Genomic DNA, 16,995 nt, shown 5'->3' on the forward strand with positions numbered 1-16,995 from the left:
GATCAAATATGAATGATTAACCAATTAAATTATTCAATCAATTTAAATCGGTCTTACTGATTAGTGATTTAAAACGAAAGGGGGAGGAGAAGAAGAGGCGCTAAAAATAGCACTAGGGGTTAATGGTCTAAGGAGGGGTTAATAATTTGAATAAGGTGGGAATATATATAATCGCAAATATATGTGTAAATTAGGGATGCACCGATACCGATACTAGTATCGGTATCGGTACCGATACCAAGTATTTGCATGAGTACTTGTACTCGTGCAAACGCACCGATACTTAAACCGATACCTCCACTTCCTACTCATATGCTATCTTGTGGCGTTTTTTTCAAACTGCATGTTCCCATTTCATTTTAATCTGGAGTGGAGGAGACTAAACTAAAAATTGTTTACTACTGTTCTGACAATACAAATTGCTGTTATTTGTATTATTGTAGGAGAGATCACTGTACCTTGTTCAGACAAGCCCCTGAAGTACTGGGCAGTTAATAAACAGATTTCCAGCTCTGACTAAAATGGCCCAAAAATAGCTTTCTGCCCCATGCAGTAGTTTGGAAAGTGAAAGACTGCTCAACTTAGAGTCGAACCTCCATACAAATGTCAGATTGATGTTATATAACAGCCCTACAACCCAATTGCATCACCGCTTTAAATGTAATATTTTATTGTAATATTTTTTATTTATAAACATGTTCAGTAAACTTTTGACAAATAAAACTGTTTTATTATTTCCTAATGTCTTTTGAATTACAGTCATTTATAATTATAAAGAAGGAATCTTAAATAATTAGTCTGTGTTGTGCTTGGTAAACTGTCACATGACAAAAAAAAAAAAGTATCGGTAATTGGTATCGGCGAGTATTTGAAAACAAGTATCGGTACTTGTACTCAGTCATAAAAAAATGGTATCGGTGCAACCCTAGTGTAAATGTCACACTCTCATCGACATGTTTTGCCAGGTGTTCTGGCTTTATCAAGATGTACATGATTTAAATAATGATTTAAATTAAATCCACACTTCATATAAACACATAAATACTTATGATATAATACAGCTAATAAGCAAAGTTATCTACTGAAAATAGCTGCGCACACAATAAATAGAAATACACTTCAATCAAAAATAAATAATATAAAATATTAATAAGGTCATAAATATAACAATGATCTTATCTTGGATAAATATTGAGAGAGTCTTTTCCTCTTGTAGATTCTGACAATCCACAGGAAGCGCTGGCTGCTTGTTTAAAACCCCCCTCAGGTTTCTAATCCGAGTCCAACAGAAATGTATAATCTAAAAGAACATTTAATACAATAGGATAAAATGTTCACAAATAAAACTTCCCATACAGATGGGTACTCACAGATAGACCCTCAATCAAATGAGGTAAGGTACAAGCCGTTTTGCATAAGTAAAGTTGTTTAACTGTAGCTGTTCCCCAGACAATGCTGCTCGTAACAGTTGAAAACAAAGTTCCTTTGAAAATGCTGTATCCAGATTGAAATAACAGCTCCAAAGAGATCTCAATGGTTGAATACCTTGTTTGTCTCTGCAACCTAAATAGAGCTAGTGCTATATATTTATTCATAAAATAAATAAATTGCTATATATATTTGATAGGTAAAAAAAAACAAGGCTCTATTTCTGTTTAAATGGAGTGATGACAAAAAATGCAAAAAAATCTCAGTTTTTTTAACAAGTTTTCCTCTGAAATTCCCGGTCCTTAAGGGATTAAATGAAATAATAATTGTGTCATTCAAACTTTGCTTTTGTCAAAGAATCCTTCATGCACAGCTATTACAGCTTTATATACTTTTTGCATTCTAGTTGTCAATTTGTTGAGGTAATCTAAAGAGATTTCAACCCATGCTTCCTGAAGCACCTCCTACAAGTTGGATTGGCTTGATGGGCACTTCTTACATACCATACGGTCAAGCTGCTCAGTAGAGTTGAGATCTGGTGACTGTGCTGGCCACTCCATTAAGAAAGAAAACCAGCTGCCTGCTTCTTCCCTAAATAGTTCTTACAGTTTGGAGTTGTGCTTTGGGCCATTGTCCTGTTTTAGGAGGAAACTGGCTTCGATCAAGGGTATGACGTGGCATTGCAAAATGGAGTGATAGCCTTCCTTCTTCAAGGTCCCCTTTACGCTGTATAAATCTCCCACTTTACCACCACCAAAGCACCCCCAGACCATCACATTGCCTTCATCATGCTTGACAGATGGTGTCAAGCACTCCTCCAGCATATTTTAATTTGGTCTGCTTCTCACAAATGTTCTTCTTTGTGATCTGAACACCTCAATCTTCCTCTGTCCAGTGTCTGTGTTATTTTGCCCGTCTTATTTTTTTCTTTTTATTGGCCAGTCTGAGATATGTTTTTTTCTTCGCAACTCTGCCTGGAAGGCTAGCATCCCGGTGATGCAGGGTTTTGCAGGTACAATTTAATGAATCTGCCAGCTTTCTATTCTCGTTAGAGCCAGTTTGCGCTGATCTGTGGAGTAGTACACTGCATTTTACAAGATAGTCAGTTTCTTGAAGGAATAGCCTTCATTTCTCAGAACAAGAATAGATTGATGATTTTCAGAACAAAGTTGTTTGTTTCTGGCCATTTTGAGGCTGTAATCAAACACAAAAATGCTGATGCTCCAGATACTTAACTAGTCTAATAAATGCCAGGGAAGGAGGAAAAGTAGGAGAAACATCAGGGTATAAAGGTGCCAGAAGAAAGTAAAATAGAAAGCCGCCCAAAAAATTCTTACGGGCGGGGTCGTGGACTCTCCCTGCCAGGAAATAAATAAATGTATCTGGTAAGCATAAATTTTGTTTTCTTTCCAAAGACAGGGAGAGTCCACTACTTCATTCCTTACTGTTGGGAAACAATACCCAAGCTCCAGAGGATGCTGAATGAATTAACGGTAGGGAAACTAAAGAAAAAAGACTGACCCTAGTCTGAGGGCACCACAGCCTGTATCACCTTTCTCCCAAAGCCGAAGCAAACACATCAAATTTGTAAAACTTAGAAAATGTATGTAAGGAGGACCAGATAGCCGCCTTACAAATCTGATCCATAGAGGCTTTGTTCTTAAGAGCCCAGGAAGAAGCAACTGCCCTAGTGGAATGAGCCGTTATCCTCTCAGGCGGCTGCTGTCCCACTTTTTTTCATAAGCTAAGCAGATGATACTCCTCAACCATAAAGACAAGGAAATCGCTCGCAGTGGCCTTCTGGCCCTTGCGTGTACCCCTCATAAAGAACAAACAAAGATGAAGATTGTCTGAACTCCTTAGTAGCCTGAAAGTAAAACTTTAAGGCACAAACCACATCCAGATTGTGAAGCAAACGGTCCTTCGCGGAAGGATTGGAACAAAAGGAAGGAACAACAATCTCTTGATTGATGTTACAATCTGACACCACCTTAGGAAGGAAACATAACCTAGTACGTAAAATCACCTTATCGGCATGGAAAACAAGGTAAGGGGGGTCACACTCTAATGCTAAAATCTCAGAAACTCTGCGAGCTGAGACAATGGCTAATAAAAACAAAACTTTCAGGATAACAGTTTAATGTCAACAACATGCATGGGCTCAAACAAAGCCTGCTGCAAAACACGAAGAACAAGATTGAGGCTCCAGGGTGGAGCAACAGATCTGAACACAAGTCTGATCCTCGTCAGAGCCTTAAAAAAGGACTGCACGTCCGGAAGATCAGTCAATCTCTTGTGCAGTAAAACCCTTCAGAGAGCTGGCCGATACACCCTTCTCGAATCCATCTATCATGAACAGCTGACACCTTTGTATTCAAAAAATAAGTGTTTGTGTAGCTATTCCTTTTGTTCATCTTATGCGGGGTTAAATAAGATGATTTATCAACCAGGATTAGCAGTTCATATAACAAAACAGAATAATTATGAATCTCTTTTCAGAGTTATCCTTTATATGAAAAAGAGGCAGTTTCACAAGTGAAATCTCTTCTGAGATAATAATGAGTTGTGTTGTGACAACTAAATAAAATATAAGTAGATTGTATGAAAAGACTCTTGTTTGATATTTGGTGGATACCAGACTTATTCAGGGTAATTCATACATGGATTAAACAAAAGGATTGAGGTTAAATTGCAACTCAGAAAACTGACAAGAAACAAAGTTGCGCTTTTGTTTTTGAGAGACGTTTTGCTTGCAGCACAGAAAACTGACAGGAAACAAAGTTGCGCTTTTACTTTAGAGAGGATTACTTTAAGGGTAACTCTGAGACTTCAGACAGAAATTAAATACAGATTCAAAGTATAAGTTCTTAGTCCTCCAAACACCGCTCAGTTGTTGTTGAGATAAGCAGCACACTTTAGCTGCGATGATAGAGATTGTAGCAAGGTTGAGAGCTGTGGAAAAACTTAGGCCTCAGGTGAGTCAGCTCTAGTAAATACGTCAGAGTTCTAGACTATAGGAGTGTGAACGGCCTTGTAGGTAACTTAATCCGTTATTGAAGGTAGGTATTAAATCCAGAATTTAGTAGAAGCTGTAAAAGGTTGCTGGTAGTTGTTTTTAGGAAAAAGGCTTGAAAGATTCCTTCAGAGTATGCGAGCACTTGTTGTATCAGCTAAGTCAATTTCAATAATCAAGCAACATGCAGGTGTTGATAGTACCTACTTATGGGGATGTGAAAGAGGTGGATACTATACTCTTAAAGGGGAAGCATGACACCATCTTGGAAAAAAGATAAAATTCTGTCAACATTTACCTTATGCCAACTAAAACCACGTTCCTCACACCAGTGCAGGTAAGTCTGCCACACCTTATGGTAGATGCGCCGAGTAACAGGCTTACAAGCCTGAATCAAAGTGTCTATGACACTATCAGAGAATCATCTCTTGGCTAAGACTTAATGTTCAATTTCCACGTAGTCAGCCTCAGAGAATGTAGATTTTGATAAAGGAAAGGACCCTGTATTAGAAGGTTCTTCAGATAAGGAGGAGGAGATGAGGACATTCTCCTTCAAGGCCAGAAAGGAGCAGTTAGAATCACTAAAGCCTCTTCCTGCTTGATGCGGGCCACTACACAAGGGAGAAGAGGCAATGGAGGAAATAGATAAGTCTGAACCTCCATAGAAACGCTAGAGCGACAACTAATTCTGCTTAAGGATCTCTCGATCTCGACTCATACCTGGGTAGTTTGGCATTGAGACGAGAGGCCATGAGATCGATCTCTGGCATCCCCCATGCTGCAACTCTCTGCAAACACCTCAGGGTGGAGGGACTATTCCCCCAGGTGAAAGGATTGTCTGCTGAGGAAGTCCGCTTCCCAGTTCTCCACTCCTGGGATGTGGATCGCAGACAGAATACAGTTGTGGGCTTCTGCACATTCTAAGATTCAAAACACCTCCCTCATCGCTAAGGAACTTATCATTCCTTCCTGATGGTTGATGTAAGGAATTGAAGCTATATTGTCTGATTGGAATCTGATATACTGGCCTCTAATTATCAACGTGTCTACTTACCTGTCTTCGCCGGCCCCAATACGCCCGCCTAAGCTCGCCTACAATCGCCGCCGTGGACCTGAATAATCTCGCCAAAGTTATCAAAAAAGCTGTCAAAAAGCCGTGCACCAAGTACAGGGCGATGAGCAGCGGACTGTGATAGTTATCATTCATCCGAATCTCGCTGCTCTTTGGCTTTTTCCCAGCTTTATTGATACCCCTGTCACTAAGCACCCACACTAAACTACACTGTTCTACCCCCTATACCGGCGCCCCCGGAGCCCCCCGCAACTAAATAAAGTTATTAACCCCTAAACCGCCGCTCTTAGACCCCGCCGCAACTATAATAAATGTATTAACCCCTAAACCGCCGCTCCCGGAGCCCACCGCCACCTACATTATACCTAGTAACCCCTATCCTGCCCCCCCTATACCGCTGCCACCTATAATAAATGTATTAACCCCTATCCTGCCGATCCCAGACCCCGCCGCAACTATAATAAATGTATTAACCCCTAAACCGCCGCTCCTAGACCCCGCCGCAACTATAATAAATGTATTAACCCCTAAACAGCCGCTCCCGGAGCCCACCGTCACCTACATTATACCTAGTAACCCCTATCCTGCCCCCCCTATACCGCCGCCACCTATAACACATTTTTTAACCCCTATCCTGTTCCCCCTACACCGTCGCCACCTATAATAAATTTATTAAACCCTATCCTGCCCCCCCTACACCGTCGCCATCTATAATAAATTTATTAACCCCTATCCTGCCCCCCTACACCGTCGCCACTAAAATAAAATTATTAACCCCTAAACCTAAGTCTAACCCTAACCCTAACACCCCCCTAACTTAAATATTAAGTTAAATATTAAAACTCGTATTAACTAAATTAATCCTATTTAAAACTAAATACTTACCTTTAAAATAAACCCTAATATAGATACAATATTACTAATAATTATATTGTAGCTATTTTAGGATTTATTTTTATTTTACAGGCAAATTTCAATTTATTTTAACTAGGTACAATAGCTATTTAATAGCTACAAAGTTAAAATAAAGACAAATTTACCTGTAAAATAAATCCTAACCTAAGTTACAATTAAACCTAACACTAGACTATCATTAAATTAATTAAATAAATTAGCTACAAATAACTACAATTAAATACAATTAAATAAACTAACTAAAGTACAAAAAATACTAAAGCCAATCAGATTTTTCCTACCTTAATTCCGATTGGCTGATAGAATCCTATCAGCCAATCGGAATTCGAGGGATGCCATTTTGGATGATGTCCCTTAAAGGAACCTTCATTTGTCGGGAAGTCGTCGGTGGAAGAAGATGGCTCCGCGTCGGCTCGTCTGAAGATGGCTCCGCTCCGGATGGATGAAGATTGAAGACGCCGCCTGGATGATGACTTCAATCGGATGGAAGACTTCTTCAGCGCCCCTTGGATGATGACTTCGGCCGCTGCGGACATCCTCTTCTGTTCCATCGGTGGTCGGCTGGCTGAAGACGGCTAAAGGTAGGATGATCTTCAGGGGGGTAGTGTTAGGTTTATTTAAGGGGGGTTTGGGTTAGAGTAGGGGTATGTGGGTGGTGGGTTTTAATGTTGGGGGGGTTGTATTTTTTTTTTTACAGGCAAAAGAGCTGTTTACTTTGGGGCATGCCCCGCAAAAGGCCCTTTTAAGGGCTGGTAAGGTAATAGAGCTGTTAACTTTCATAATTTAGAATAGGGTAGGGCATTTTTTTATTTTGGGGGATTTGTTATTTTATTAGGGGGCTTAGATTAGGTGTAAGTAGCTTAAAATTGTTGTAATATTTTTTAAATGTTTGTAACTTTTTATTTTTTGTAACTTAGTTTTTTTTATTTTTTGTATTTAGTTAGTTTATTTAATTGCATTTAATTGTAGCTATTTGTAGCTAATTTATTTAGTTAATTTAATGATAGTGTAGTGTTAGGTTTAATTATAACTTAGGTTAGGATTTATTTTACAGGTAATTTTGTATTTCTTTTAGCTAGGTAGTTATTAAATAGTTAATAACTATTTAATAACTATTCTAACTAGCTAAAATAAATACAAAGTTACCTGTAAAATAAATATAAATCCTAAAATAGCTACAATGTAACTATTTAATAGCTATTGTACCTAGTTAAAATAAATTGAAATGTGCCTGTAAAATAAAAATAAATCCTAAAATAGCTAAAATATAATTATTAGTTATATTTTAGCTATATTAGGGTTTATTTTATAGGTAAGTATTTAGTTTTAAATAGGATTAATTTAGTTAATAAGAATAATATTTATTTAGATGTATTTAATTACTATTTAAGTTAGGGGGGTGTTAGGGTTAGACTTAGGTTTAGGGGTTAATAATTTTATTATAGTGGCGACGGTGTAGGGGGGCAGGATAGGGGTTAATAAATTTATTTTAGGTGGCGACGGTTTAGGAGGGGCAGGATAGGGGTTAATAAATTTATTATAGGTGGCGACGGTGTAGGGGGGGCAGATTAGGGGTTAATAAGTTTAATATAGGTGGCGGCGGGGTCCGGGAGCGGCGGTTTAGGGGTTAAACAATTTATTTAGTTGCGCCGGGGTCCGGGATCAGCAGGATAGGGGTTAATAAATTTATTATAGGTGGCGGCGGTATAGGTGGGCAGGATAGGGGTTACTAGGTATAATGTAGGTGGCGGTGGGCTTCGGGAGCGGCGGTTTAGGGGTTAATACATTTATTATAGTTGCGGTGGGGTCTAGGAGCAGCGGTTTAGGGGTTAATAAGTTTATTAGAGTGGCGGTGGGCTCCAGGAGCGGCGGTTTAGGGGGTAATACATTTATTTAGTTGCGGCGGTGTAGGGGGGCAGATTAGGTGTGTTTAGACTTGGGGTACCATGTTAGGGTGTTAGGTGTACACATTTCCCATAGGAATCAATGGGATGTCGGGCAGCAGCGAACATGAGCTTTCGCTATGGTCAGACTCCCATTGATTCCTATGGGATCCGCCGCCTCCAGGGCGGCAGATTGAAAACCAGGTACGCTGGGCCGGAAAAGTGCAGAGCATACCTGCTAGTCATTTGATAACTAGCAAAAGTAGTCAGATTGTGCCGAACTTGTGTGCGGAACATCTGGAGTGACGTAAGAATCGATCTGTGTCGGACTGAGTCGGGTGGATCTTAGGTTACCTCATAAAATTCTACTTTTGCCGGGCAGCAGGGCTTGATAACTAAGGTGAATCAGCCTCGCCACAAATACGCTGCGGAATTCCAGCATATTTGAGGTTGACGGCTTGATAACTAGGGGCCACTGGGTCAAACTTAGTTGGGCCATGCCTACAGTGCATTGAAGATTGCCCAAAGTTCTAAGATATTGATCGGAAGTGTGGATTCCTCCTGAGTTCACAAGCCCTGTGGCTTCCTGGCACCCCAAACAGCTCCCCAGCCAGAAAGACTGGCATCCGTAGTCACAATCTCCCAGAACGGTCTCAAGATGCACATGCCTTGAGATAGGTGATCTTGACAAAGCCACCAAGAGAACGAGCCTCTCGACAGGCTGTCTTAAACAATCCATTGAGACAGGTCTGAATGGTCGCCGTTCCATTGTCTCAGCATGCATAGTAGTAAAGGTCTGAGATGGAGTCTGGCAAAAGGAATAATGTCCATACTAGACACCATGAGCCCAACTACCTCCATGCACTGGGCGACTGAAGGTCTTAAGGAGGCCTGGAGGGTAGGTTTGCAACATCTCTGATCTTCATGGATACCAAGTCTATGACTGTACCCAGGAAATTCACCCTGGTATTTGGCGTAAGATAACTCTTTTCCAGGTTTATCTTCCATCTATGTGACCAAAGAAGACTAAGAAGAAATTCTGAGTGTTCCCTTGTCAAACGAAAAGATGGAGCCTGAACCAAGATATCGTCCAGGTAAGGCGCTGCTGCAATACCTAGGGTTCTGGCCACAGCCAGCAGAGCACTCCAAATCTTTGTAAATATTCTGGGAGCAGTAGCTAAGCCAATCGGAAGTGCTATAAACTGGAAGTGCTGATCTAGAAAGGCAAACCTCAGGAACTGAAATGATCCTTGTGGATCGGAACATGGAGGTATGCATCCTTCAAAACGAAAGTAGTCATGAATTGTCCTTCCTGAACCAGAGGAAGGATTGATCTGACCGTCTCCATCTTGAAGGAAGGGACACTTAGAAAATTGATTAGACACTTCAAGGCTAGAATTGGACAAAAAGTTCCCTCCTTTTTGGGAACCATGAAGATGTTTGAATAGAACCCTAGTCCTCTTTCTGATAGAGGTACCTGGATGATAACTCTTAAGGAGCATAGGTCCCGTACGCAATCTAAAAAGGCTGTCCTCTTCTCTGGTCTTGTAGACAGTCTGGGGAGGAGGAACCTGCTCCTGGGTGGATAAGATTTGAATCCTATCCTGTATCCTTGAGATAGAACTTCTAACATCCAAGGACCCTGAACGTCCTGAAACCAGGTTTCTGAGAAAAACAACAGTCTGCCCCCTACTCGATCTGGTCCTGGATCGGGGTCTGTCCCTTCATGCAAATTTGATATCTGTGGGCATCTTGGTCTGTTTGAACTTGTTCCAGAACTGACCAGGCTTCAGAGTACTCTTGGGCTGCTCGAGCTTGGAGGAGGATTGAGTTCTTTGGGACTTGTCCGAACAAAAGGAACAAAAATTAGAGGACTGTTGTCCCTTAGGTCTGTTCTTCTTATCCTGTGATGGGAAAGCACCTTTCCCCCGGTAACAGTAGAAATGATGGAGTCCAGACCTGGACCAAATAAAACCTTCCCCTTTAATGGTAAGGAAAGGAGTCTGGATTTAGAAACCATATCCGAGGACCAAGACTTCAACCAGAGAGCCCTGAGAGCTAGGACCGCAAAACCTGAAGCTTTTGCATTCAGACGGACAATCTGCATATTCGCATCACAGATAAAGGAGTTTGCTATCCTCAAAGCTTTAATCCTCTCTTGAATATCCTCAAGGTGAGATTCCACCTCGATAAGTTCTGACAGAGAGTCACACCAATAGGTGGCTGCCCCTGCAACAGCGGCTACCGCTGCAGTGGGCTGGAACAAAAACCCCATATGCTGAAACATTCCAATCAGGTAACTTTACAACTTCTTGTCCATAGGTTCCCTAAAGGAAGAGCTATCTTCCAGAGGGATAGTGGTACGCTTAGCTAGCGTTGAAATAGCTCCATCCACCTTAGGGTTGGATCTCCACAGTTCCAGTTGAGAGTCAGGAACTGGAAATAACTTCTTAAAAGTTGGGGGAAAAGGAGTTCCAATCCTTTCCCATTCACTACTGATAATGTTCGCCATGCAAAATGGAAAAGGGAAAGTCTATGGAACCTTCTTGTATTCATAGACCCTGTCTAATTTAGGAATCTTAGGTTCCTCAGGAACCTCTGACGAAGCGGAAGGAGTCCCGTGAAATGCATAAGGCCACGCCCACTAAGACGCTTTTGTGACGTAAATGCCCTTCTGTTTTGGCTCAGATCCATTGCCGGCAATACGGACTCTGCCATCCAGGATGAAGGACTTACTGTGGAGTTGAATACCTCACTTTTGAGATATCCCCCAGCATTACAACTGTCTAAGATCGTGGGATACAAAGAGCGCTCTTGTATGCAGTAAGAGTACCTGTATGAACGCCAAACACATACCTCATATTGTTTGAGGTTACACTTGTGAGTTTGTTTTTTGTTTTAAATAATAAATTATACATTTTATTGAATACTCTGCACTATGATGGTTTCTCTCTTTTTGCGCTCCATGTCCGTTTAGCTGCAAGTTTTCTCACCATTTACTGAATCCACACCAGTGAATAAAAAGGGAGCTGCATTTTAAAGGAGGACCAGCTGTTTGCTTTTTTGAACACATCTTCTCAAAAATCAGGATAGTGTCTACTATGAAGTAGGATCTTTTTATATGAATTGTATTCACATGAATGTTTATTTATATATTTATATATTTATTTATTTATCTTATGCTATACAGGTTCGCTTATCAGTTTTTTGCATTTTAACTTTTTTCTTTTTGATTTCTTTTTTTTGGATATTATTATTTTTTGGATATTACAAATTTATGAATTGAGAAAATGCTTAAGCTGTTTTAGATTGTGTTTGTGTGTATATATCAGAGTATTTGGCGCTTCTATCGGTTTTAGTTTATTTGTTTCCTCAGGAAGCTTCACTTTAGGAACCTCTAGAGTAGACAAAACCTCCTTTAGCAGAAAACGCAGCTGTTGAAGTCTCCGACTCCGAAAGTTCGCCCTCTGACGCTACAGAGGTTAACTCTTCCTCGGACAGTTGAGACATACTGGCTAAATCCGATTGGAAATTAGATATATCCAGCTCAGTAGAACTAGGTTTAACCTTTCTCTTGCATTTCCCAGAGATAGGTAAGGCACTCAGGGCCGCGGACACAGCACATTGCAACTGCGTAGTAAGGTCCGCTGGAAAAAAGCCCCATCCAGCTGGAGTAATAGGCGTGCCGCAGAGGACTGCATGTAAAACAGTTTGAGGGGAAACGGTTTTACTCACGCACTAAATTTTACTTTCAACTTATAATACGTTTAACCTTTCTCTTGCATTTGCCAGAGATAGGTAAGGCACTCAGGGCCGCGGACACAGCACATTGCACTGCCTAGTAAGGTCCGCTGGAAAAAAGCCCCATCCAGCTGGAGTAATAGGCGTGCCGCAGAGGACTGCATGTAAAACAGTTTGAGGGGAAACGGTTTTACTCACGCACTAAATTTTACTTTCAACTTATAATACATGCACTTACCCGCCGGTGTTAAAAGATTACTTTGAGCACAGTTGTAATCTGGCCCTTAAAGGGACACTGAACCCAAATTTTTTCTTTCATGATTCAGATAGAGCATGCAATTTTAAACAACTTTCTAATTTACTCCTATTATCAATTTTTCTTCGTTCTCTTGCTTTCTTTATTTGAAAAAGAAGACATCTAAGCTATATTTTTGGTTCAGAACCATGGAAAGCACTTGTTTATTGGTAGGTGAATTTACCCACCAATCAGCAAGAACAACACAGTGTGTTCACCAAAAATGGGCCGGCATCTAAACTTACATTCCTGCATTTCAAATAAAGATACCAAGAGAATGAAAAGAATTTGATAATAGGAGTAAATTAGAAAGTTGCTTAAAATTGCATGCTCTATCTGAATCACGAAAGAAAAAAAATTTGGGTTCAGTGTCCCTTTAATATTAATAAAACCAAAATTTTGTTGGAAAAATTGTCTGCACAGGTTAAGCAGTTAAAACAGGAGATTATTTTTTTTTTAAACAGAAAACTAGAATCTGTGTTAAATGAATATAAAAAAAAAAAATATTATTGGTGGATGCTTAGCCCTGAGGAAAGGCATAGGATACTAGTTCATGTGACAGCAGAGAGGGATAATGTAGGAGAGGGATAATGTACCATAATTTCAGGAAGTCCTCACAGGAAGAGTTTTGAGAGAAACTTCTATTTACAAATAGTGGGGAGAACAACTGGGTTTGACATGGCACAGCCTATGCAAAACTGTATATGTTTGAATTAGAGACTTAGATTATGCAGACGAAAACCCATCCATCTGCTTTTACAGAGGGTATATTGACGATCTGTTCTTATCGACTTAAAGGGACAGTCAAGTCAAAATTAAAATTTAATGATTCAGATAGGGCATGCAATTTTAAACAATTTCTAAACCTTTGAAGGCCGCCTCTTATCTAAGTGCATTTTAACAGTTTTTCACAGTTAGACAGTGCTAGTTCATGTGTTTCATATACATAACATTGTGCTTATTCTAGTGGAGTTATTTATGGGTCAGCACTGATTGGCTAAAATGCAAGTCTTTAAAAATAACTAAGATAAGGGAGCAGTCAGCAGAGGCTTAGATACAAGGTAATCACAGAGGTATAAGAGTGTTGGTTATGCAAAACTAGGGAATGGGAAATAAGGGAATTATTTATCTTTTTTAAAGAATACGTTTTAAGTAGACTGTCCCTTTAAGGACCACATGAGCTATGTAAATGGTTGCAGGAGCTAAATGCATTATATAATTTAATTAAACTGAAACTTAGTTGGGATTATGAGCAGATTGACTTTTTGAATCTGAGGATTTTTAAGGATGGAAGTATACTTGGAACAACTTTATTCAGTAAAGGGACTGATATAAATTCCTTATTACATGCAAGGTGTTGCCACCCAGGTCATCTAATTAATAATATCCCTAAGGCTCAGTATTAACATGTTATCAACAATGACTTCAACAAGACGGAATTACAGTTACAAGACATGGCTTAACTCTTCTTGGAACGTAGGTACACTAAACAACTAGTGAACCAACAGATTACTCAATCCTGTAACAACAATAAGGATGATAGTGCCCAGAAGCTCACTTTCTCTACTCAATTCTCCCCACACCTGAAAAGAAATGTGTCACAGATACTCTGAGAATTAATTGGTATATCATTTCCTAATAAAAAAACATGACTGTCCTGCCAGTATTTACCTCCAAGAGATGATTTTAGGAGGGGCAAAAATTTGAAGGATTTACTTGTGAAAACCAATTGTCACCCAGGTATGAGTTCTGATACATGACTCACGAGTAACAAGAAAGGAAGTTATAGATGTGTGAGCTGTGTTACATGTCACATCACGATATTTCAACACCTGGCACAGGCAAATGGGAGGTCTGGCCAACTGGTAGCCAGACATTTTTTGGAAGCTGGCCACAAGGTCAATTACCTAATATATATATTGATCAATCATGTCCCACCTCTGAGGTGGGAGGTGATAGGGCAAAACTTCTTCTTTAACATGAGGCATATTGGATTTATGAACTAAGGGCCTTAATGTACATTAGTTGTGGCAAAGTTACCTGTAGGCGATGGTCTTGTGTTTTTAGGTATTTTCCCTGCTCATAGATATTGGTAAATTATGGAAAGGGGTTATGTGCCAACACCAATGTAGGGGCTACCAGTCTCTTGAGTATCCTTTACATTTTGTGGGAGTTGTCCATTTCACTCTAATATTGTAAGTTTGGAGGGATGGACTCCTATGTCTCAAATTGGCAAATTTTTCTCTATATCTAGGATAATGTTCGGTTCTTTTTGTCTCTTGTGGAACTTGATGCCTAGGACAGCCCATAATTATGATCCTGTTCCATATCTTGGTAATTACCATATTCCTCTGGCTACTGTGTGGTTTACTTACCCCCTATTGAGCCTGGTTCTGCCATGATTAGTTTGATAATTAGGCATGAATAAGATTCTGATGAATGTTTGTATCTAGAATGTAGAATGAGAGCGTTGATTTGGTCCTGCAAAATTACTTTATTATATCCTGTGTGTGTGCTTCTTTCTGTGTGTATTTAGTCTCCCTATGGGAAAAAGGGGAAACCAGACGTTGACTCCTTGCTCAGTGTGCTTAGAGGAATATGGCTACACCTCACTGACGAGGCCCAATGAAGGCCCGAAACGATCGTCTGGGGTTGCTGTGTTCCTTGTTCAGAGAGGAATTGCCTGGTATTTCAGCGCTGAACTGACCGTAATAGGCGGGATCAGACTGATATACTACAGGAGAGTTCTTCTCTGTGAAAAGCATTACTGGGCTTAAAGAAGCTGTACCCAGGTGGTAAATCGCCATAGAGCAGGCTAACAATAGTATTGAGCCAGTTGTTCGTTCCTGTGAGTGTGCTTCTCTCTGTGTGTATTTAGTCTCCCTATGAAAAAAGGGGACACCAGACGTGGGCTCCTTGCTCAGTGTGTTTAGAGGAATATGGCTACACCTCACTGACGAGGCCCAATGAAGGCCGAAACGATTGTCTGAGGTTCCTGTGTTCCTTGTTCAGAGAGGAATTGCCTGGTATTTTGGCACTCGACTGACCATAACAGGAGAGTTCTTCTCTGTGAAAAGCATTACTGGGCTAAAAGAAGCTGCACCCAGGTGGTAAATCGCCATAGAACAGGCTAACAATAGTATTGAGCCAGTTGTTCGTTCCTGTGAGTGTGCTTCTCTCTGTGTGTAATTACTTTATTATATAATGTGCAACTTGTTACTATAATTCAGTACAACTTTATTACTATGTACAGAAAAAAAAACATGAAAAATAAATTAATTACATATGCTACTGTTTACATTGTCTTGATCTATGTTGGATCTGTAAAAAGTAATTAATGATCCTTCTATTATGTTAATAAACCTTTTTGCAGATTAGGGTGTCTACAGTTACTTCTAAGTGTGGCAAGTAAACTGTATTGTATATGGATGTAACCATAGCAACAGTGGAACAGTAAGTGATTTCTCTGGTCTTTGTGTGCAGGATTTTCTACAATAGCAGAGTAGAGAACTTTTGTTTGGTTAGTCTGAAGAAGGGGTTAACTGCCCCAAAACGTCACTGCTTTAATATGGCTTGTATGGAATAAAGAATACATTGCCTAAAAGCCCAGTGAGTGTCTGCTGTGGTTTAAATTGTATTCATGATCGATAAAGATATTTACAATAAAAATAACATTTTATTCTGAGTGAAAAAAAATGCTATTGCAACTATTTCTTAACGCACATTTAGCGCACTTTGGCTTAGTGCACCTTTGTGAATGCCAGCACAAGGTCTTGTAGTGTCCCCATAGAAGGACTTAGCGTGGCTGAGCTGTCCGGTCTCCAGATGTTAGCATGCTGGAGGCATTCTCTCGAGCGATGACTTAAATTGTAATACGAGTGCAAGAAAAAGAGCTCTATTGATTTAACTTGAGCAGTGTTAGCACTCAATAGCACTAATATTTTTGCACTCCACTTGTAATCTAGCTCACTATTTAAATCAGTAGTCAGTGAGACTTTAAATCATGTTTTCTACATAGAAAGACTTGCTGCTTGTTATAATATTGATATTTACAACCAGGTAAAGGCTTTATTTTTAGAATGAAAAAAGCAGAGGTGAGTGAGTGATACAGGTTACCTGTGTATTTAGGGGAGAACACTGTCGTCCTTCAGCATAATGAAAGTACAACACCCTGTAAGCCGAAGCTACAGTTAAAGTCCACAGGTGTGTAAATCCGTAATAGGAGACAAAAGTATCAGGTACTCCACACAGGGCGAAATAGATCAATTCAATTTGAGAAGGGACCTAGATCTCTACCAGGGTCTCTGATTCATTTGAAATAATAAACATCTACTTCTAGTTAATTATTAGGTTCTTTCTAACGAAGTACAGAGGAAAATTTGACCTTTATGCAATTTTGATGAGGTATTTACCAGAAATAATATGCCTAATGGCAAGTCTCATACACATATAGATCTGTACAATAATATTGGTTTGGCTAGAGCCTTTTCTATTTTGCCCTTTATCATCTGTTTAGAGGATGTTGCAAGTGTAATAGCTATATTTTTTAGCAATTATTTTGTTGACTGTATAGCTATAAAGATATATGAGTAACTAAGTAATTTAACACTGACTGATCTCAACACATTTATTTATCTATATATATGCT

At 39.7% G+C, this 16,995-nt stretch overlaps 1 protein-coding gene across 2 annotated transcripts in view; it reads right to left on the reverse strand.

Moving 5' to 3' along the window:
- ENTREP1 (endosomal transmembrane epsin interactor 1) overlaps positions 1-16,995 on the reverse strand; it is a 353,321-nt gene that overhangs the window by 245,055 nt on the left and 91,271 nt on the right. The gene's annotated exons all lie outside the window — the stretch shown is intronic.

The sequence above is a fragment of the Bombina bombina genome, chromosome 2 (genome assembly GCF_027579735.1).
Source record: "Bombina bombina isolate aBomBom1 chromosome 2, aBomBom1.pri, whole genome shotgun sequence".
Classification (NCBI taxonomy): Eukaryota; Metazoa; Chordata; class Amphibia; order Anura; family Bombinatoridae; genus Bombina; species Bombina bombina.